The sequence below is a fragment of the Primulina huaijiensis genome, chromosome 9 (genome assembly GCF_012295235.1).
Source record: "Primulina huaijiensis isolate GDHJ02 chromosome 9, ASM1229523v2, whole genome shotgun sequence".
Taxonomy (NCBI): domain Eukaryota; kingdom Viridiplantae; phylum Streptophyta; class Magnoliopsida; order Lamiales; family Gesneriaceae; genus Primulina; species Primulina huaijiensis.
This window is the reverse complement of record NC_133314.1, coordinates 14,022,248-14,047,542: the sequence shown is the minus strand read 5'-3', so window position 1 is coordinate 14,047,542 and position 25,295 is coordinate 14,022,248.

The window sequence follows — 25,295 nt, the reverse complement described above, 5'->3', positions numbered from 1 at the left end:
TTCGCACAGTTTGCGGGGAACAATGCTGTGGCGGCCAGGCCGACAGGGCCTGAGGCTGTATACGAGAGATTCATGAAGATGCGTCCTAAGGAGTTTTCGGGGACGACGGACCCCATTATTTCCGAGGGCTGGATCAAGTCCCTCGAGGTTATCTTCGAGTTCATGAAGCTTGGAGATGCAGACAGAGTCCGATGTGCCAGCTACTTATTCGGAGGAGATGCTCGCTTATGGTGTGAAAGAGCATCAGTAGCCCTGAACTTGGCTACGCTGAGTTGGGCGCGCTTCACGGAGGTATTCTACTCCAAATATTTCACTGAGGAAGTGCGCACCAGGTTGACCACTGAGTTCATGAGCTTGAGACAGGGAGATCTGACTGTTACGGAGTTCATCCGTAAGTTTGAGAGGGGTTGTCATTTTGTACCCCTGATCGCGAATGATGCCAAGGCCAAGTTAATGCATTTCTTGGTGGGTTTACGGCCGATCTTACGCCGTGATGTTAGGGTATCTGACCCTACTACTTATGAGGTCGCTGTCTCCGTAGCTCTAGCTGCAGAGCAGGATCAGCGTGATATCGAGATAGATCGCAAGGGCAAGCGCACAGTCCAGGTACCACACCGCCCTCCTCCTCAGCAGCATTAGCAGCAGAACAAGAGGCCTTTTCACGGGCCGCCTAGAAACAGAGGCCAGCAGCAGCAGCAGCGGGGACGCCCAGCCCCGAGGACTGTTGAGCACCCAGTTTGCCTTAAATGCTCACGCCGCCATGCTGGAGCATGTATGTTTGGTTCGGGGAAGTGTTATAATGTGGTAGTCCAGACCACTTACTTCTGCAGTGTCCTCAGAGGAATCTGCCTACCCAAGGCAGAGTTTTCGCTCTCCATGCTACGGAGACGAACCCAGAAACCATGCTTATGACAGGGAGAATTTTTATATCTGGTTCCGCTACGAAGGCCTTGATAGATTTAGGGGCCACCTACTCATTTATTTCGAGGGTCTTTGCTAATTTCCTCAAGGTCCAGACCGTTGGGCTAGATGTAGCCTATTCAGTAGTATTGCCTTCTGGTGAGGAGATGGCAGCTATTAATGTGATCCGAGACATAGATCTTGAGCTCCATGGCAACCTTGTTTATGCGGATTTGATAGTCTTGCCGATGCCAGAGTTCGACATCATATTAGGCATGGATAGGCTATTGCGGAACAGAGTGTTGATAGACTTCCAGCGGAGATCTGTTCTAGTCCGACTTCCTGGGATGACACAGTTCTTATTTGAGCCGGACAGGTACTTTCCCTTACCACGCATTATTCCTTATGTCCAGGCTAGGAAGCTCATGCATAGAGGGTCTCGAGCGTTTTTAGTAACTTTTATATCTTTCCCCGAGACACCCAGTCAGCTAGCCGCAGATGTTCCAATTGTTAGAGATTTCTTAGACATTTTCCCTGAGGACGTCTCTGGTATGCCACCCGAGAGAGAGGTGGAGTTTTCTATTGAACTTATGCCAGGTACGGTATCAATCTCAAAAGCACCGTACCGACTAGCGCCGACAGAGATGGCAGAGCTGAAGAAGCAGATTCAGGAACTTCTCGACAATGAGTTCATTCGACCGAGTTTCTCACCATGGGACGCGCCAGTCTTGTTTGTGAAGAAGAAAGATGGGTCCATGAGACTATGTATTGACTACCGGGAGTTGAACAGGGTGACAGTGAAGAACAAATACCCACTTCAAAGGATTGAAGATCTATTCGACCAGTTGCAGGGAGCTTCGGTATTCTCCAAGATTGATCTGCGTTCCGGTCATCATCAGTTGAGGGTGAAAGACGCTGATGTTTCCAAGACTGCGTTTAGGACCCGTTATGGCCACTACGAGTTCCTTGTGATGCCGTTCGGTTTGACGAATACGCCAGCGATCTTCATGGATCTCCTGAATCGCGTATTTCAGCCGTATCTTGATCAGTTTGTGCTAGTGTTCATCGACGACATTCTCGTCTACTCGAAGAATCAAGAGGATCACGGCAGACATCTGACCACAGTGCTGCAGACCTTACAGAAGCACAAATTGTTAGCAAAGTTCAGTAAGTGCGAATTCTTGTTGGAGAAGATGGCATTCTTAGGCCATATTGTTTCTAGCAGTGGTATTGAGGTAGACCCAGCAAAAGTTGCCGCAGTCAGAGATTGGGTTGTGCCGCAGAATGCATCAGAGATCCGCAGTTTTCTTTGGTTAGCAGGATATTATCGGAAGTTCATTAAAGGATTCTCCTCTATTGTCGTTCCACTCACATCATTGACCAAGAAGAATGCTAAATTTGTGTGGAGCGAGGAGTTTCAGAAGAGCTTCGATACTTTGAAGCAAGCTTTTACCTCAGCACCAGTTTTGGCCATGCCATCAGGGCCCGGTGAGTTTGTTCTATATACCGATGCTTCAAAGCTCGATCTTGGCGCAGTATTGATGCAGCATGGGAAGGTGATAGCATATGCTTCTTTTCAGTTGAAGACTCATGAGAAGAATTACCCTACCCATGATCTAGAGTTGGCAGCCGTTGTATTTGCTTTGAAGATCTGGAGGCATTATTTGTACGGAGAGAAGTGTCAGATCTTTACCGACAATAAGAGCCTCAAGTACTTCTTTACGCAGAAAGAGCTGAATATGCGTCAGAGGCGTTGGTTGGAGCTTGTGAAAGACTATGATTGTGACATTAGCTACCACCCGGGTAAAGCTAATGTAGTTGCGGATGCACTGAGCAGGAAAGTTGCAGTGATGGCCCATTTGACGATTCAGAGACCTCTTCTGTCTGAGATGCAGAGGCTTGATCTAGAGGCATATCCTCAAGGTAGAGTTCTCCGTCTATCTACCTTGACTATTCAGTCCTCTCTCCTAGACCGTATTCGCCGTGGTCAGTCAGCAGATGAGCAGTTGGCAAAGTGGAAGAAGAGAGATGAGGCCAAGGGCAGTGGCTTGTATTCAATTAGTGACGGTATTGTGAGATACCGAGACAGGATATGGGTTCCTAGCAGTGATTCCATTCGAGCGGATATTCTATCAGAGGCCCATATGACACCGTACTCTATTCACCCTGGGAGTACGAAGATGTACAAAGATCTGCAGTTATTATATTGGTGGCCAGGAATGAAGAAGGACATCAGACGGTTTGTATCCGAGTGTCTGACTTGTCAGTTAGTGAAGACAGAGCATCAGAGGCCTGCAGGTTTGCTCAAGCCTCTTCCTATTCCTGAGTGGAAGTGGGAGAATGTTACCATGGACTTCGTGACCGGTTTACCGAAGTCAGTCAGAGGATCAAATGCTATCTGGGTGATTGTCGATCGTCTTACCAAATCAGCGCACTTATTGCCTGTCAAGACGACTTTCACCATGGTTCAGTATGCAGAGTTGTATATCCGGGAGATAGTCCGACTTCATGGTATTCCAGTTTCTATCGTATCTGACAGAGACCCCAGATTCACTTCCTATTTTTGGAAGAGTTTGCATTCGACGATGGGTACGAAGTTGATGTTCAGCACAGCTTTCCACCCTCAGACAGATGGGCAGTCAGAGCGAGTCATTCAGATTTTGGAGGATCTTCTACGTGCTTGTGTTATGTATTTCTCCGTGAGTTGGGAGTCGAACTTGCCCTTAGTGGAGTTCACCTATAACAACAGCTTTCAGTCGTCTATAGGAATGGCTCCGTATGAAGCATTGTATGGTCGCAAGTGTATATCTCCTGTCCATTGGGATGAGGTAGGAGAGAGAGCCGAGTTGGGTCCAGAGATTATTCAGCAGACTGTCGATATAGTAGCCCAGATCTGTGACAGGATGAGGACTGCCCAGAGTCGACGAAAGAGTTATGCGGACCAGCGGAGGAGAGATTTAGAGTTCGCCGTGGGCGCCCATGTCTTTGTGAAAGTGGCACCTATGAAGGGTGTCATGCGAGTTGGGAAGAAAGAGAAGCTCAGTCCGAGATTCATTGGACCATTTGAGATCCTCGACAGGGTTGGGACGCTAGCTTATCGTGTTGCTCTTCCGCCGAATCTGGCCGGAGTACACAATGTGTTCCACGCCTCCATGCTGAGGAAGTATATGGCAAATCCTTCGCATGTGCTGAATTTTGAACCATTACAACTCACTCCGAACCTGTCTTATGAGGAGAAACCAGTGCAGATCTTAGACAGACAGGAGAAGAAACTTCGGAACAAACTGGTTAAGCGAGTTAAAGTCAAGTGGCTTAACCATTAAGAGGAGGAAGCTACGTGGGAGTCTGAGCCAGAGATGAGGAGTCGATATCCGGAACTATTCGGTGAGTTTTAATTTCGAGGACGAAATTTCTTTTAAGGGGGGAGGATTGTAGAACCCGTAAATTAGACTACGTATAAGTCATGCATAATTCCTAGTATTTAAATTAAAATGATTTTATTGCATGAATATTTAAATTCTCTTCTTTAAATTTATTTATTTCATGCAGTAGTTTAATTATTAGCTGTCAGTAAATTAAGTGATGTCGGACTGGAGTTGGAGTGAAGAGATAAATTTTAATGTTAAGAAATATCCCTATAATTTATTTAAGTTAAATAATAAGTTAATTTAATGTAAAAGAAGGTTAAGCAATTATCTAAATAAGTTGAGTTAAGTAGTAAATAAAGTTCAATAATTAATTCTTTAATTCCCTAAAATATTTAATGGGTAGATAAAACACTAGAGATTTAAAATTTAATATTTAAAAAATAATTTTCCTTTATTTTCTTAAGATTTTCGGCCACCCCTTCTCATTTATTTAAAAGATTTAGTCTTTTTGATTTACAACTCTTATCCTTGATGCAATTCCTTATCCATTTTTTTTATTTTTCTTGGGAGATAATTCCATCACACCAAATCTTCAATAATTGATAATTTAGCAATATTTTTGCCTCTTTAAATCATCAAAATTTGGCCCTCTCATCTTTGTAGGATTTAAAACTTGTCAACTCACAATTTAATTGATTTTCTTCCCTATCCATTTTTAGGAGATAAATCCCTCACTTTTTAATTCTCCAATAATTAGTAATTAAACAATTCCCTACCCTATTTTAATAAATAAAAATCGATCACCCCTCTCCCTTCTTTTAAAAGATTTAAATGAGTTGACAACTCATTCTCTATTATCTCCTTAATCTGTTTTAAGTAGAGATTCTCCCCACCTTTAAATCTCCAACCAATAAATTATTTAAGCAATTTCTCCCTTGCTCCTAGACTAGAAGATCGACCAAGTGCATTCTAGAATTGCCCTCAAAATCTTTTATTATCAACATCATTCCTTATCTCACAAACTAGAAGATAGAAAGAATATTTTCCTTCCTTTATCTTGCAACCTTTCCTCCATCTCCTAGACTCATTTCTTCTCTCTATTTTTCGAAAACTTTAGAGCTTAAACTTCAAGAGAAAATCGTGTAAGGCTTGAGAGAAAACAAGAGAGAAAATCAAGGTAGCAAAGCGCTCCGTCTCCTCCGCGCCGCGTCGTTGCTTTTCGTTCGTTTTCTTTTCAAAACGAAACCAGGCATGTTTATACCTTCTTTCACACTTCAATCAAGTCATATTAATATTTTTAAACCACCATACTCATGATTTTTATGAAGCAAAACCGAATTAAAGCAACAGCATTTTCGAAAAATATGTACAGAATTTTTATGGTTCATGTGCGCCTTCACGGTTTGGCTTGTTTTGATGATTCAGGTGGTTGGCTCGACTCCAGGGGCTCGGGGCTGCATATAGACACGTACTAGGGTGTGTCAATACCATGTTGGTCCATTCGTTCAGTCCCATACACGCTGGAAACTCGCATGTGACAGCAACACCCCAAATGTGTCCCTTTGAGTCTCGATTTGTATAGTTGCTGTCAAGGGAGGGAGTTTTTGATCTTGGCTGCCCTAGGGGCCTATAGCCATGGTTAGAACACTTCCCTATCATGTCTAAGACGTGACCAAGTCGCCTTTTTAGGCTCGGTCGGAAATCAATTTTTAAATCAAAACTCATGCACAGCCCCTTCGCCCCTTTCGAATTCAGCTTGTGTAACGTTCGAGTTTGGTGGTGTGGTGTGAATTTTGGTTGGCCTCTGGCCCATAGCCACAGTTCATACCATATCCATTGATGTCTAGATCGTGCCATGGTCAACCAAATGGCCACTGGAATGGTCCATGACAGCAAGAAGCGTCGCAACAACCCATGCGCAGAATTAAGTGCTCGGGTGGACTTTTCGGTTGGTTTCGGGTGTGGTGCGAATTATGGCTGGCCTAGGGCCCTTAGGCATGGTTCAAATCATCCCTTAGGATGTTGGTAATGGACTCTGGTTGGTGGTTCAAGCCCCAATGGCCGGTAGTCTCGAAAACGACTCAAGGAATCAAAGGCGCTGCTGCAGTATTTTTGGACAGCAAGCGTGCTGTGGTTCAGAGGCGTGTTCCGGGTTCTTGGTTGGCTTTTAGCCTATGGCCTTGGACTGGACAGTGCCTCATTGAGTTAGGAAGGTCATGTTTTTGGCCATTTGTGATTCGGATCATTTTAGAGGTCGTACAAGAATTTACGGTGCAATGTGCCAAAATGACTCTCGAAAGAGCGTTTCACGTTTTTGGCCTCCGTTCACTAAATTTCGAGTACTGTACATTTAAGAGCATTATTTCATCATTTTAGGCGTATTTTAATCATGACTATATGATGGTTTGGTGTTGGTTCGGGTTGTTACGGAGTCACGATTAAATACGAAGACGTTAGGCGCAATTGTCTCAGTTTTTGGATTCAATTGCAAGTTTGGTCAAGTTAAACCATATGCATATTTTTCATGTTAGATTTAGGTCGCAGCGAGCCTGAGAGCTATCCAACCCAATCAGTAAAATTATTACAGGATATTCAATTATGTTATTTAATTATATTACGTGCAAAATATTCATTTTGAGATTTATGCGATATGGCTTGTGGTCACTTTACTATCATGGGATTATCACTTCACCCGGTCGTCAGTTACCGGTCCCGGTCGCTAGTTACCCGTCCCGGTCGCTAGTTACCGGTCAGTTCAGTTTCACCCAGTATATTGTGGCATTAGTCTTATCATACGTTCATTACTTCACTCGGTCGCCAGTTACCGGTTCCGGTCGCCAGTTACCGGTCAGTTCAGTTCCGTTCAGTGCATGGGCCACTTGCGTAGACCATAATCTCACCAGAAAATTTATGACATGCCATTTTATTACAAGGCTCCAAGGAGCAAACATTTTCACTGTGATTTTCATTTCAGTTATGCACGTATTATAATTGATCATGATAAGTTATTTTCACATATGCCTCATGACATGATATTTTATCCCATGCAAATTTTACTATATTATGTACTCGTTATTTACAATATATGCACGCTGAATCTTTAGACTCACTAGACTTGATTTTTGTAGGTGCTGATGATGTTGGGATCGAGGGCGGGGACCAGTGAGCCAGCTCGAGTCGGCAGTAGTGGGACCCGAGGAGCTCATTTACAACATTTACCATTTTTTTATGCTCAAACATTTTTATCAGTTGTTGGGTTACTTTAACTTGTTATTTCGCGAACAATAATTTCTTCCGCTGCTATTTTGAACATTAAACTTGATTTATCAGATTATTTTGCGAATGAGGCATTTTAATTACTTTAAAAAGAAAATTTTAAATTTTTCCGCAAATTTTCAAACACGAATTTTCGGGCCATTATAGCTGGTATCAGAGCAATGATTCTGTAAAGGGTTGCACTACTACTGACCTCGAGAAGCTCACGAAGTCACATCTTCGGTCTGTAAGTTTTACATTCATGCATTTTATTTAAAGCCGGAATTATTTTAACTGCATGTTCTCATGAAGTATTTTTACGTTCAGATTTTAATCGTTCAGTATTTATTTACATTTAAATAAATTATGGAATTATGCATGTTGGTTACGTATGGGTTATATATGGAACAGTATGCCTCCTAGACGCCAAGTTGGATGCCCGAGAGGTGATGATGGGCCTCGTCATGAGGACGGGGAGGAGCAGAGATAGGAGGGGAACAGACCTCCACCCCCTCCACCAAATATGAATGCCCAGATGCTAGCTGGGATGACTCAGTTCTTCGCACAGTTTGCGGGGAACAATGCTGTGGCGACCAGGCCGACAGGGCCTGAGGCTGTCTACGAGAGATTCATGAAGATGCGTCCTAAGGAGTTTTCGGGGACGACGGACCCCATTATTTCCGAGGGCTGGATCAAGTCCCTCGAGGTTATCTTCGAGTTCATGAAGCTTGGAGATGCAGACAGAGTCCGATGTGCCAGCTACTTATTCGGAGGAGATGCTCGCTTATGGTGTGAAGGAGCATCAGTAGCCCTGAACTTGGCTACGCTGAGTTGGGCGCGCTTCACGGAGGTATTCTACTCCAAATATTTCACTGAGGAAGTGCGCACAAGGTTGACCACTGAGTTCATGAGCTTGAGACAGGGAGATCTGACTGTTACGGAGTTTATCCGTAAGTTTGAGATGGGTTGTCATTTTGTACCCCTGATCGCGACTGATGCCAAGGCCAAGTTAATGCATTTCTTGGTGGGTTTACGGCCGATCTTACGCCGTGATGTTAGGGTATCTGACCCTACTACTTATGAGGTCGCTGTCTCCAGAGCTCTAGCTGCAGAGCAGGATCAGCGTGATATCGAGATAGATCGCAAGGGCAAGCGCACAGTCCAGGTACCACACCTCCCTCCTCCTCAGCAGCATTAGCAGCAGAACAAGAGGCCTTTTCACGGGCCGCCTAGAAACAGAGGCCAGCAGCAGCAGCAGCGGGGACGCCCAGCCCCGAGGACTGTTGAGCACCCAGTTTGCCTTAAATGCTCACGCCACCATGGTGGAGCATGTATGTTTGGTTTGGGGAAGTGTTATAATGTGGTAGTCCAGACCACTTACTTCTGCAGTGTCCTCAGAGGAATCTGCCTACCCAGGGCAGAGTTTTCGCTCTCCATGCTACGGAGACGAACCCAGAAACCATGCTTATGACAGGGAGAATTTTTATATTTGGTTCCGCTACGAAGGCCTTGATAGATTCAGGGGCCACCTACTCATTTATTTCGGGGGTCTTTGCTAATTTCCTCAAGGTCCAGACCGTTAGGCTAGATGTAGCCTATTCAGTAGTATTGCCTTCTGGTGAGAAGATGGCAGCTATTAATGTGATCCGAGACATAGATCTTGAGCTCCATGGCAACCTTGTTTATGCGGATTTGATTGTCTTGTCGATGCCAGAGTTCGACATCATATTAGGCATGGATTGGCTATTGCGGAACAGAGTGTTGATAGACTTCCAGCGGAGATCTGTTCTAGTCCGACTTCTTGGGATGACAGAGTTCTTATTTGAGCCGGACAGGTACTTTCCCTTACCAGCATTATTCCTTATGTCCAGGATAGGAAGCTCATGCATAGAGGGTGTCGAGCGTTTTTAGTAACTTTTATATCTTTTCCCGAGACACCCAGTCAGCTAGCCGCAGATGTTCCAATTGTTAGAGATTTCTTAGACATTTTCCCTGAGGACGTCTCTGGTATGCCACCCGAGAGAGAGGTGAAGTTTTCTATTGAACTTATGCCAGGTACGATATCAATCTCAAAAGCACCGTACCGACTAGCGCCGACAGAGATGGCAGAGCTGAAGAAGCAGATTCAGGAACTTCTCGACAATGAGTTCATTCGACCGAGTTTCTCACCATGGGACGCGCCAGTCTTGTTTGTGAAGAAGAAAGATGGGTCCATGAGACTATGTATTGACTACCGGGAGTTGAACAGGGTGACAGTGAAGAACAAATACCCACTTCCGAGGATTGAATATCTATTCGACCAGTTGCAGGGATCTTCGGTATTCTCCAAGATTGATCTGCGTTCCGGTCATCACCAGTTGAGGGTGAAAGACGCTGATGTTTCCAAGACTGCGTTTAGGACTCGTTATGGCCACTATGAGTTCCTTGTGATGCCGTTCGGTTTGACGAATGCGCCAGCGATCTTCATGGATCTCATGAATCGCGTATTTCAGCCGTATCTTGATCAGTTTGTGATAGTGTTCATCGACAACATTCTCGTCTACTCGAAGAATCAAAAGGATCACGGCAGACATCTGACCACAGTGCTGCAGACCTTACAGAAGCACAAATTGTTAGCAAAGTTCAGTAAGTGCGAATTCTTGTTGGAGAAGATGGCGTTCTTAGGCCATATTGTTTCTAGCAGTGGTATTGAGGTAGACCCAGCAAAAGTTGCCGCAGTCAGAGATTGGGTTGTGCGGCAGAATGCATCAGAGATCCGTAGTTTTCTTGGGTTAGCTGGATATTATCGGAAGTTCATTAAAGGATTCTCCTCTATTGTCGTTCCACTCACATCATTTACCAAGAAGAATGCTAAATTTGTGTGGAGCGAGGAGTGTCAGAAGAGCTTCGATACTTTGAAGCAAGCTTTTACCTCAGCACCAGTTTTGGCCATGCCATCAGGGCCCGGTGAGTTTGTTCTATATACCGATGCTTGAAAGCTCGATCTTGGCGCAGTATTGATGCAGCATGGGAAGGTTATGCACGTATTATAATTGATCATGATAAGTTATTTTCACATATGCCTCATGACATGATATTTTCTCCCATGCAAATTTTACTATATTATGTACTCGTTATTTACAATATATGCATGCTGAGTCTTTAGACTCACTAGACTTGATTGTTGTAGGTGCTGATGATGTTGGGATCGAGGGCGGGGACCAGTGAGCCAGCTCGAGTCGGCAGTAGTGGGACCCGAGGACCTCATTTACAGCATTTACCATTTTTTTATGCTCAAACATTTTTATCAGTTGTTAGGTTACTTTAACTTGTTATTTTGTGAACAATAATTTCTTCCGCTGCTATTTTGAATATTAAACTTGATTTATCAGATTATTTTGTGAATGAGGCATTTTAATTACTTTAAAAAGAAAATTTTAAATTTTTCCGCAAATTTTCAAACACGAATTTTCGGGCCATTATAATACAGCTCGACATACTATGACATAGATTATGTCATCTTCACTGGCAGGAAATGCCCTTATTTAGTCAAACGATCCACGATCACTCAAATAGCATTGTAGCCCTTCACTGTTTTTGGTAAACCAACCACGAAGTCCATCGTAATATTCTCCCACTTCCACTCGGGAATAGGGAGTGGTCTCATCAGTCCCGATGGTCTCTGATGCTCTGTCTTCACTGCTGACAAGTGAAGAATTCGGACACAAACTTCCAAATGTCCCTCTTCATATCCAGCCACCAATAGAGTAACTGTCGCGCCCCAAAACCGAAACGTCGGTGACATCCGACATTGTTTAACAATTACTTGAAAACAATAAGCCTCGTATCAAAACAAACCAGTCTTTTTCATAAATAAATATTGTCGACAATGAAAATTACATCAGAGTTACGGAAGCGAAATAAATACAAAGGAATTACAACTTTTAATCTTGGATTTCTCGATGTGTTCACCAACCTCAGAATACTTATTGCTCTTCATCATCCACTTGTTCCTCAGTCTTATCTGGGAAGAGATGTAAGGGGTGAGCGTTTTGGGAAACACGCAGCAAGTGGGGGCCTATCGATTTCCACAAATACATACAAAGATAATTTTAACTCATCCTTTTTAACAACTTTCAAAACTTATTATTTTGACTTATCAGAACCGAATCAAGTTAGACAAAGACCATCAGACGTTTCAGAATAAATCAGAAGCAGATCAGAAGCAAATCAAAATAAACAAAACATTGTTACTTTTCTCATTTTCTATGGTCAAATTGTCCCTAATATGTTAGTCCTCTAAGAGGTGAGGCCAGAACACGGTTTTATACCCACAGATAGGGGCCAGAATAGAACTACAATTATCGTTCCATATCTAACTCGAATTGTAACAGTGTAACACAGACTTAGATTTATCAAACAGAGCTTATCAGATATTTGAACGGACACAGCGGAATCAAAGAATGTTGAAAGCAGAAAGAACTTAACAGTCATCGATCGAAATTTTAAAAAGAAAGGCATCATTTTTTTTGAAAATGAAGACACGTACAAGCATGCCATATTATTTTTTACGCAAAGTTCAAAATACAATAAAATACGTAACAAAAATCCCACTTATTAATTGGAAGACGTGGTTTAGAACTTGCTTAATTTTGATCGTACGAAGATGGCTAAATTTGGGCCAGATGGTGACTGAAATTTGGACAGGGACTGCTCACAGTGTTGACAAGGATTCCCAACACGAAACTCCGGCACGAGACTTCCTCTTCCTTCCTTGCTAGCGGCGGCCGAGAGATTGCTTGGATGGGGAGGTGGCCGAATTTCTTTGAGGCTTTTTGGTATGGTTTCTTATGCATGTAAGGGTCCTATTTATAGGTGAAATTTGTGGCTTTTCCATACACCCTTGGCCGTCCACCTTAAAGCCCAAGAAAGTAATAATTGTGGTCAAGGTTAACTCAAGAATCAAGGGTCATTTAGATCAACTCAAAGGACATTCCTTACATAATAAATTTGTCCTTTCCCTTAGCTCCTCCTTTAGCTTCCTTTTTTGGTTCATTTTAGGACAAACATGGTTGAGATTCATTGAGCTAAAAGATTGAATCCTTGAGCTGGGGGTTTACTTCTCCAATGATGATTCTTCTATTGATGCGATTTTCTATAGCATAGCTTCCCGTTGAGCTAATCCCCAAGCTTCAGAGCTACTTCCTTGAGTCAAGTTAGCTGAAAATTTAAGTTCATATTTGAGTTTTATAGTTAAATGAAAGTTTTGAGCTTAGTTTAAGCTTAGTTTCGATTTTTTATTGCTTACATGATTTGCTTCGGAAATTTTCGGGTTCTCACAGTAACTTTAGGTCTTTGTACATCTTCGTACTCCCTGGGTGGATAGAGTACGGCGTAGCATATGCCTCTGTCATAATCTCGACTCTTAACGAATCACCACTAGGCACCCATAAACGGCCCTTATATCTGACCATGCCGTACTCCACCGAATACAACGTACTGCCCTTTGATTCGTCCCTCGTCTTCAACTTCTGCAACTAGCCATCAGTAGACTGCTCAGTACGAACGCGATCTCTCAGAGTAGACTGCACCGTCAAAGTAGATAATCTCGGTGCATGGACACTAGCATAAATATCAAGGTCGAACCTCTGAATCTTTGTCTAGAGAGGTTTCTGTATTTCTAGATGGCCTACTACTGCTGTCTTTCTGCTCAATGCATCGGCCACCACATTAGCTTTCCTCGAATGGTAGCTAACGTCACAATCATAGTTCTTAACGAACTCCAATCATCGCATATGCCTCATGTTTAGCTCCTTCTAAGTAAAGAAGTACTTAAGGCTCTTGTGGTCGGTGAAAATCTTGCATTTCTCACAGTACAATTAATGTCTACAGATCTTCAATGAAAAAAAAAAAAACAACAGCTAATTCAAGGTCGTGTGTCAGATAGTTCTTCACATGAACCTTCATCTGTCTTGCCGCATAGGTGATCACCTTATCATTCCGCATCAGCACGACACCCGAACAGAGCTTCGATGCATCAATGTATAGCACATAATCCCCTTGCCTGGCATCGCAAGAACTTGTGCTAAAGTAGATAGTGGTAATCTTACTTCTGATATCCTTTTACTAGAACTTGGTTGTTCTAGAGTTTGAATTTTTGTTTGAATATCTTTTAATGTTGCAAGAAAATTTTCTTATTTGTTAAGGATTTTGTCAATTTTACGTGGTGCACTGCATAGTTGATTGCCTCTTAACTGTCTTTTTTATCTCTCTAAGATCTCCGGAGAGTTTAGAGGAATCCGGAATTATTTCTAAGAACCTATTACTTTGAATCATAAGTTTCTCTTAAGATTCTGATGTATTCCTCTTTGCATCTGATGTCTAACATTGATTATCTCTTCTTGTAAATATTCCAAAGTATTGAAATAAGTCCTATAAATATTTACTCTCAAAAATATGTTTGAATCCATAATTTTTGGGAAATCTCCTCCTCAAACATTTAATTAAAGAGTAATAATAACATTGTATGTTTGAAATAATTTTACCCCAGCTCTGATAGATTTTTTGATGTAGTTATAACATCAAGAATATTTTTTTATCACTTTGTCATAATTGAGGAGTTCAAAATGAAATTTTATGTCATAGGAGATAAATCTTAAGTTGAAACTTGAATCGAAGATTTTTTTCCTAATTTACACTATTTTTAATGTTTAAAAAAAGGTGATGTTTCAGTCTTTTGTTTTTAATATTTTATTTTTATCAATTAGTATCTTATAAAAGAAATACGGCTACTAAAAAAATTATTTTAAATAAAATACATTTATAATTTATAGCTTATATATTTTTCAATTAAAAATTTTTCAAAATAAAAACAGAATAAATAAATATTAATTTTTTATTTGAACAAAAATATATAGTGAAAAAAATAACTCTATCTTATCAAATTTTTGTTCCCAGTCGAATCGACCGATCTGTTCCGGTTCTAAAAACAACTATATATACAACCAAAATATTTTAATATATTGATAAAAATATAATAAAATAAATATCTCATGGAAAAACTGGTCGTCCATGGTTGTCAGAGCACCAATATAATGGCACGTAAAAAAATATAATTCATTATCATGATTTGTATGATTTCGTATTCATCTTTCCAAATTTTGACTTACTCAATTTATTTGTTAAAACAGATTCTAGAATTTTTTTTCTTTTGATTTTTAAGACGAGCGTGACGTTCGATTCAAAAGACATGTCTTTTCTTTAACCTCTATCATATTCCTTCCTTCAAACAAGCGGATGGGGCATTTGAATGGTATTAGCTCTTAAATATTCATACATTAAAAATAAAAAATACCGACCAGAAGTTTCTACACTTGAATTTATACATTTCTGATATTTATTTTATTATATTTTTATCAATATATTAAAACATATTTAGGTGTGTTCATAATATATTTTTTTTGTTGTAATTTATTAATACAAAAACTTGTGTGAGACGGTTTAACGGGTTGTATGTTGTGAGACGGATCTCTTATTTGGGTCGTCCATATGCTAAGAGTATTACTTTTATTTTGAATATCGGTAGGGTTGACCCGTCTCACAGATAAAGATTCGTGAGACCGTCTCACAAGAGACCCACTCATTTATTAATACATGTGTAATATCTAATTATAATATTATAATATACATAGGGAAGAAAATCAATTTATTATATATTTCTAAATTTTTTTAAATAGAGAGTCATACTTATTTACATAAATTATTTTTTAAAAAAAATTATCTTGAAAATTAAAATGTTACCTAATTAAGCAATTGGACTTAAAAACTATTTAAGTTAAAGGTAAATTTGATTTTTTAGCCTAATCATGTACCAATTAATTTATTTATAATAGTTCATATACCATTTTGTCAATTTATCAATAATTGGCGTAGCAAAACTTTTTTTACTATTGTTTTATTCTGTACAATAAGACAATATAATGAATTTATATCTCACACTTTTAATGTACTAATATTTATATAAATATATATATATATATATATATATATATTGTAATTAATTTATATTGTATAGCTCTAAATTCTACAAAAAGTTTTTAAAAATATATAAATTTAATTAAATGGAAATTTTTTCTTCGACGCATTATTGACATGTATCTGTTTGGCATTGCCTTTTATCAGTGGTATTCCTTGCACGTCTACTATTTACTTTACAAAATAAAAAGATGATGGCAACAATTGCTACATAACTGAAAGATAAAGTATGACATATATATACACAACAATTTATTATTTCAATAAGTCGTTGATTTGAAAGTCACGTTACCAATCTCAAACAGTCAAATCTACTTTTGCCCAAAAATAATATTATGAATAATTTATATCATAATTAATTTTACAAATTCTCTAAAAGTAAATTAGAGAAAAAAATCAATCTATGTTTTAACTTAGCAAGGGCCTAAAATCTTAGTTTGAACTCCTCAATTTTAAACAAAAAGATCAAATGCATTCTTGTATTTATAACTGGACCAGAAATGATATCAGAGTCGAGGTAAAATTATTTTAAACATACAAAATTATTATTACGGTGTAATTATATGTTTTAGGAGGATAATTTTCTCAAATAAGATGGATCCGAACACAGGTTCGAGATTAATTATTTACAGGAATTATTCCAATACTTTGAAATAGGGACAGCCAAATAGGGAAGGCCTAGGTGATGCCAAGACTTTTAACCGATGAAGAAAAAATAATCAATCTAATTAAAAATATTTTAGAAAAGAAATTAACTTGATGACAATTTTAGAAAGAATTGGTCTCGGTGATCTCCAATGCCTTGCAGAATCATTTGCAAGTCTAATGGTCGTAGATCTGAAAATGAATACAACTGAAGGTAAACCACTAGCAATAACCTGGTCACCTTCTCATGAACCACCAAGGAAAAGTAAGGAATCTCATAATACAAATATGATAGGACCCGAAACAAATTTTAAAATTGGTGGAGCAGCACACCCATCGGAAACCAGGTCAAGGAAAATCGACTTATGGGATTATGCTTAACCATGATATACATGCTTATGGGATTATGCTTAAACATGATATACTGGATTTCAAAAACATAAAAGATCTTATAGATGATTGGACATCGACTTTGAAAATCGCAGCAGGAACACTTGATCTCAACAAAGAATGATTAATTAAATTTTAGTAATGAGTATGTGATTAATGAAAATTGCATGGGACATGACTTAGGTAGAAACCAAAGAGTCAGTCCTAATTAAAGAATCTCTTATTGAGATAGTCGGAAGAATGACTAACCTATTTAAAGCACATTTTATTGTGGTAGACTATTTTAACAGTCAAGACACAGAGAAGAAAAAGATATATACTCAAACTTTGTATAGTCTTGAATTATATGGTATCTGTTTAGTGGATGAATATATTATGTTATTCACTAAATATAAATAAAATTCACATTTCAAAGAAAATATAGTAATACAACTTTTCTTCGCCAGAATGCCAAGTCTCTGTAAAGAAATGCTAACTAGGGAATATGTCCCTAGAAATCTTGATACTTTGGCATGAAGAGCCTCTTCTCTAAAGAAAAATTGACATAATGTTATCATATGACAACATTATATAAGAATTATAAACGATTAATGGGTATTAACAAACAAAATCCTTTGTTTTGTAAAGAAAATGATATTCAACAATTATTTGAAGTAAACCACAAAGGCAGAAAAGGAAGAGCTTTAGATCTCATCCTTATACCAGAAGTGGAAGAAATTGGATTAGTCCTTGGAACCAAGAACATTATGGTACAAACAAAGAGCCAGAACTTACAAATTTGGGCAGAGAAGTGGATCATCAAGGAGTAAAATGTCATCCCAAACATCGAGCACATCTAGAAGCATGGGAAAAACACCTTCAAAAAAACTTTCCAAAGAGCTCACACCAGAACTAATAAAATTTTTAAAGATTGTAATTGTTGTACATATGGAGCAAGAGGTCATATTCGACTAATTGTCCATAAAATGATAGAAGGGGAATAAAATGCTTCAATATGACCCCATGTATTAAAGAAACAGTTTATTACTAAGACCATGTTCAAGTATACTAGTTTGAGGATATTGTCTCAGACGAAAGTAAATATAAAGAAGAGAAAGTATTAAGTCGGGAAGAATTTGATGGAACATAATCGGAATCTGACAATGAAGTGTTTTGGCACAAAACACAAGAATATTTCTATGTTATCTTTAGCCAGACAACAATATCGCATAATATGGTACAAAAGATAATGAAAAAATTTCAAAAACTCAAGATAGAAGTAGCAAGAATCATGTAATGGATTTATATCGGAGAATTAGAAGTTCACATTAAAGGAATCCCATGAAAAGAACAAGATCAATTGATTCTTGGGCTAGAGTTTCTCGAGGAACACAAAACTTGGAAAAGACTGGAGTATGGAATGGAATTCATAGCAGATTATAGAATATGGAAAATCTAATGACCACAAGCCCATTCTCGATATATATCCTTGTAGGGATGCTATATTAACAATAAAAGGTATAATATTTTGCTACTTATATTGATTCAGAGGCTGGAATCTGTACAACAAAAAGATGAGTTTTTCCAAAAGAAATTGAAGAAGAATTATGAAACGTCCACTACTCTTTTTTTTAAAATATATAATCATAAACTCAAAAATTACTAATTAACATAACTTAACATTCCCATAAATCATAATAAATTAACATTTAAAATCTCAAGTGCCCAAAAACCTCTAAATCGCCAACTAACCAAAAATCATATATCCACATTTAAAAGATCAACTAACAATAAAATAAAGTATAAAAATCCCTACTAAAATCATTAACAACAATCTTTTAAATCTTTTATCTAAAAAGCTAGAGCGAAAAATAAATGTCCCTCGGGAGTGTGCTGCTGCACTCGATCCACTCAAGCGTCAGCGCCTCCTCATATCATCAAATCCTGCAACATTCAAACCTAGTGAGTCTAATAACTCAGCACGTTCTAAACATGAGTAGCAAATAATACATATACAATCACATGTAATAAAATCATACTTTTATTTAAAATAACTTTCATGCATAAATAAATCCTAAATCGTAAATCATTTAATCGTAAAGCTTTCAATCATTTATCTTTTTGGGTGAAGTTTGATCCTTGAAAGTGACTAACATTTATCCTCTGATCGACTGATTAGTCTTCAGCTCCACATGGCCCATGGGGACGGGCACTAGGCACCGTCATGGAAATACAATCTTCGGGCGGGGCTCCCTCTGGGGCTTTTTGCCACAGTTAATTCACATTCCTCAAAATATTTTTTTCTTTTCCTTTTTAAAGCAAAAATATCATGACTTTCAAAAATAGCATTTTAACAGTAAAAATCTTTACCATAAATCATAAAATATCGTATTTTCATCAAAATCATTATTTTATATCATTTAACATGTGTTATGATCCTTCGGGACGTTGCCAAGCTTATACTATTACCTAAGTGTAAAATGACCGTTTTGCCCCTAGACGTAATATTTCTCGATTTTGACTTTTTCTTACTTTTAATGACGTGGGCTTATCTCAAATAATTATTTGATCTTAAATCTAATTTTTCATAATTTTATTTAGCTTAAATTCGAGGCTTTTGATTTAATTTCTTTAAATAATAATTCGTGAGGCATTTTAATCCCGATTTAATTCAAACTTTAATATTTTATTCCTAAATTTTAAACATAGACTTTTTATTACCTAAAATACCCTTGTGAGCCATGAACCACCCCTATGGACCCATGGTTCGCATTTTTGTTCATTAATTTCGTAATTTTGACCCTTAACAAAAACCATCGAGCCATCTTCCGATTTTATCGAACCACGACCGAGCCACCTCGAGCCAGACCCTGACCAACCCACCTAGGGACCCTCCTGACCAGCTCTGACCCAAGGACCCAGCCCTTAACTCAAAAAAGCCCAAGGCTGCAAAATTAAGTTGATCAAGAATTTTCTCTGCACTGTTGGTTCCTCCTCCAATTCCCGCCGTTAAAGCGAGAAATCTCAGATGAATTAAAATTTCTGAACCAAAAATCACATCCTCCTTTATCAGTATTCCTCTCCTTCATCCTACTGCAAAAGGGAAGAAAATTTTGCTCGAAGATCCACCCAAAAACAATAATGTCCACACTGCCATTGTGCAGACAAGCGAAAGAGTCAATGAGATCATTTGGCAGAAAATGGAAAAGTTTGATAAGTGGGTTGAATTTCGAACGGTCACAACCTTCGAGTCACTTATTCAAATAGATAAGATCAAAGCAACTACCAAACTTGAAATTTCAAGGTTGGAGTGAACAGAAACCTCTGACATATCAACCGCATTGCTTCGAAGAGACTTTCTCGAATTACAGCTGAAGGAAAGTGTTCTCCAAACACTAATTCAACTAAAGAGGAACAATTTTGTTCCTACTTGTCTAAATGCCAGGGATGACTCATCTGTCATAGCCCAACTTGAAATGGACGTCCTCTCACTCTCAATGGTTATCGCTCTTAAGCGGATGGAACTTCAACTACCTGCGGTTGGCAATACGTCCAAATTTGATCTATAACTGAACCTTGATGAAGTGCTGGCTCCTGAGACAATCAAAGACTTCTCTACTACTTAGATACCACCATATTCATCCTCTGCTATACTTACCACTTCTGTTACTTCAGAGGTTCCAGTTGAAACTGCTATGACCAGTGCTGCGGTCCATATCATGCCAACCGTGGACATTATTATGTCAAAGGATGTTCTAGTCACTGAAACAGACACTGCACCAAATGAACCCAGTTCCAAGGATACTCAGCAAGAGACACAAGTGGAAGACACGCCCATTCACGAGTCTGAATTGGTTGTGCCTTCTATCTCGGCGCATATTGGTCTGTTAGAAGTCCCTCTTATCTATTCCGAAGAAGGTGCAATCTCTTTCTGATCTTGATTAGGGCACAACATAAATAGAGATCTTTTCTTCCTCCAAGTTTGAATCTGCGGATGATCCTGCTCAGGGAATTCTCCAAAAACCTTTAGTATCTTCACCTAATGCACCTACAAATGATATTGAAATGGTTGCCTCTTTTCCTATGGTCTCCGTGATTTCTGAGGATCCATCAATCGATTTTGTGGCGTAAAAAGTCTCCAGCAAAGCAATTCCTGTTTCGTCTGTGGAATTTGACATAGCAGTTGATGTTCTAGCTTCCGAAATAGATGCACCACAACTTTTCAAGTCAACCGGAAAAGAATCTTTTTCTCAATTGGCCTCCATCAAGTTTAGAATACTTTCTTCATCGGACATCTTCAAACCTGAGGAAGAATTTGTAGAAGAAGACAGCCAGAAGGAGATTTTGGACCTCTTGAAGACCATGGATAAATCAATTCTTGCCCTCAACCGGAAGAAATTTGGTCTCAAGGAAGCTTTTTAGTCTATGAAATCTGACTTCTCCAAGGAATTTCTCGTTATGAATACAATTATTTCCATCCGACAAAAACGGCACAATTTTTTGCATATCAACATGTGCACCGATCTTTCGGACCAAATGTCAAGACTTCAAGCACACGTTGATCAGCGCATGGATGCCCAAGGCGCTCAACTAACTGAAATCATGCAATTCCTTGTGCATGATGATATCAAAAACGAGGAAAGAAAGAGACACAAGGAAGTTCAGAAACCTTTGCAGAGCATGCCAAAGCATATGAAGCCTTGATACAAAAACAACTTGAAGATCAGAAGAAGATTCAAGCAGAAAAGAAAGGTTAAAGCATTGGGTTCATAGGTTAATGTAATTGCTTGTATTGTTTGAAGCTTGTAATTTCATTCACTCAATGAAATACAATCTTTCTGTTACTTTGCTTAAATTGATAAGATATTGTTACTACCCTTAAGTTTCAGTGATCAACAAAACCGAAAAAACAACTAATTGTTTCATAAAACAGCCACAATTTATCTTGTATAACAAGAACTCTTCAACCGGTGGGATCTCAACCGCTTGCAGCAGCTTGAAAAGTCTCAACTGTTAGAGTTTTCCAAGCGGCTGTCCGAAGACTTCAACCGCTTCATTAAAAGAGCCATTTATTGTTAACTTAATGAAAGACATTATCTGACTGGCTCAGGACGTTCAATGGTTTTGTACAGCTACAAGTCAACCATATCTTGCACCAGTCCCGATAAAGATCTTCATTTATGTCACTATCCCAGAAACGTAAGATTGCTCAAATATCCTACAAGTCCTGATCATGGAACTTATAGTTACTACAAAAAGGATATCAAGCAGCTAATCTTTAGAAGAACGGGATTCAAAGTTGAACAAGTGTTGGAAACTTAATTTCGGTTGTTTGACAAATTGAGCGTAAAACATATTGAACAAACTGATCAAGAAGACTGAAAAGAACTGATCTAAAGTACGCTAAATATTGGTTGTTTAACTGAAGATTAGTGCGCAAAAAATCAACGGCAACTGAACTAAGCTAACTGAAGATTGTAGACGACTGGATGATCAGTTGAAACTGATTAGTTACACTACAATCAGTTGAGAGAAATCAATTTATCCTATCGGCTTTGTCAAAACTGATAAAACAGCTTTACACATCATCACTTGAGAAATATAGCTATCAACCGACAAATTGTACAAAAGCATACTGCAACTTATAGTGTTAACGTCGCATTTCAGCTATGTAACAGTGTACTACTTTCAAAAGAATGTTGATGTGGCAAACAACGTATATAAAGTTTCAAATCACATTCATTGTTACCGTTGGAAGAAAAGCTTATAAATAGCCAAGAAGAGCAGCAGAGAACATACGATCCAGACATATATACATTGTTATTCTGCTGAAATCTCTTCACAAGCTTTCTGTTCATATTTAAAAGATTTCAAAGCTCACACTTAACATATACATTCACAGCATTCAAGGCTATAATTTGAGCTTACAAGCACAAACACTTATTGTTGTATTATTCGATCTTATGGAGATTAGTTGTGCCAAGTAGTTTCAAGATCAGTCGAAGTACTGTAAACTATATCGAAATTAAAAGTTTCAGTTTGGCATTGTTAAGTCCAAAACTGAAGTGGGTCTGTACAAATCTTTGTATTGATCAAAGTTTTTTAGTGAATATCATATCTCATAGATAGAAGGGGTGACGTAAGAGTAATTGAAATCTCCGAACATCCATAAATCTTGTGTCTTAATTTCAGTTTTATTCTATCTGTTAGTCAGTTTATTTCCGCACTTTCATTAGTTAACTGATTAACATTGACAAACAAGATTCCCGAGCTCAATTTATCACAAAATTGACTCATTCGAAAAAGGTGTAAAATTATTAAGTGTTTATTCAACCCCCTTTCTAAACACTTCTTCAACACCCAACCGATCCTATCAACAAGCAAAAAGAACATTAAATGTTTGATGAGAACATTTAATGTTGTTGCAGCTGATAGTGACACAACATTTCAATCTTACAGGTTTACGTTACACATCCTTTGCCGACCGTTGCAATGATAGCTTATATAAATGAAGAGTTGAAGTGAAACGTCTGTCATTCGTTTTGCTTAAAAAGTACTAGAATTTTTTTTAGAACTCTCACATATTTCGGCCGAATACACCCATGCAAATATAAAATACTTTTGACACCATTTTAAAAATAAAACAACCAACTAATATTTTAAAAATCAAGGAAATAGTTTAAACATAAAACCAAACCTAAAAAGCAATAATTTGAAAAGTATAGCCTACACTAAAGCCTCTCAAAAACCACTCAAAGCACAAATAAATAGTCGTAAAATCTTTTAACATAAATCATAAACATAAAATCATAAGTGCGGAAAAGTAGAAGCGCTAGTCCTCGGGTTATGTGCACCTTCAGTCCAGTCAGGTCAACCATCAAGACATCCATTAACATTATTATCATAATCACATGTATCAATCACACCTAGTGAGTCTAAAGACTCAACACATCATATTATTGATAACAAATAACACGTATACAATCACATGAAATAGTGAAAAATAATTGTACTTAAAATAACATTTTCATAATAATGCATAAAATTTAAACATAAAAATTTTCATAAACATTTTCATATCAACATGTTCATATTCATATTCATCATAAACATATTCATATTCGTGTTCGTTGAATTCAGATCGTGATTGTGACTCGTATTCATATTGAGCGATAGATCCATCTACATATAACCACAATACTGGGCGGCGGGGACATCAACGATACTCTCACCCGTCAACTGAGCCTTGACCAATGTATTAACATATTGACGTATTCGTGTTAATGGAAATACGATCGTCGGGCTCCCACTGAGACCTTCACCCTCACGATATCTCCAACATATCATCATATTAGTCACAATCCCTTCACATCCTTCAACATTTCGTATTTTCATCACTTAATAAAAAAATGCATATAATATCGTTTTCTTTTAAATCCAGCATGCAACACATATTTTTTAAATTTCCATATTAAATCATAAAAATCCATAAACATTTAAAAATCATATTTTATCATATAAAAGTTCATAAACATCCATAATCATTGAAAATAATCATATTAGCATATAAAACAGCATTCAGAGAATTGCCCTGACGTTTACAAATTTTCGGGTGTAAAATTACCGTTTTACCCTTATACGTAAAATTTCACGTTTTTGACTTTTTCTTAATTTCATTGACTCTAACATGTTCCAAATAATTATTTAATCTTAAATTAAATTTCTCATAATTTAATTTAGCATAAATACTAGACTTTTTAATTAATCTTTAATTATTCGTTTTTAAGGCGTTTTAATCCCGAATAATTTCAAACTTTAATATAAAATTTCTAAATTCAAAACTTAGACTTTTTATATTATTTTAGCCCTCGTGAACTATGACTCGACCCCCGTGAGCCGTGTTGCATTTTATTTTTCGAAAAAGAAACCCTAAGTGCATCGACTAAGCCCCTACGAGCCATCTTGATATTTTCTCGAGCCAAGCTCGAGCCATCATGAGCCATCCTTGAGCCAAGCCCCCCATGGACCCTACTAGACCCTTAGAACCAAAGGAACTTGACCCTAGCCCCAAAACCGAGCCACACGATCAGACGCAAGAAGTGGCCGAAAACACCTAGTAGACTTACGACTCTTCCATCGCGCCTAGGCCCTAGCCAACCGAGCCAGCCCCTAGACCAACCCCTTGTGCATCCTAGGACCCTAACTCCTTGACCTAGCCTAGCCCGAGCCCCTGAGCCCATGTGCGCTGCTGCACCAAAAGCGCGCAGCATGGCCCTTCTCGGGTGGGAGTCTAGCTTGCTAGGGACTTGTTCCCCAGCCCTTGACTCGAGTCCTAGAATGGCTAGGACTCCTTCATTGACTCATACCCGACCCTAGCTAGCCCTGGCCCCAAGCCGAGACCAAGCAAAGCCCTTAACTCCCAACACCAAGCCCTCAAGACACACATGACACCCGATGGTTCTAGCTTCTATTCTATCATGGTTGCAGCGTATTTGGTGTGTGTCTAGGACCCTAAACTCGTGTAAAAACATGCTTGATCATGTCCTAATTCATGGCAGCCCCTTAACACATATTAAACCATGATTTTTGCATCAAATTCAAGCCTTAAAATTACCACATGGCACAAAAACGAAATTGTTTCATGATGCACTTGTTTTTCATGCAAAAATTCAATTAAATAAAATACTATGGTGTGATAGATGTTTGAAGAAAAGAATATGGCGTGCTTTTACGTATTTTACGCAC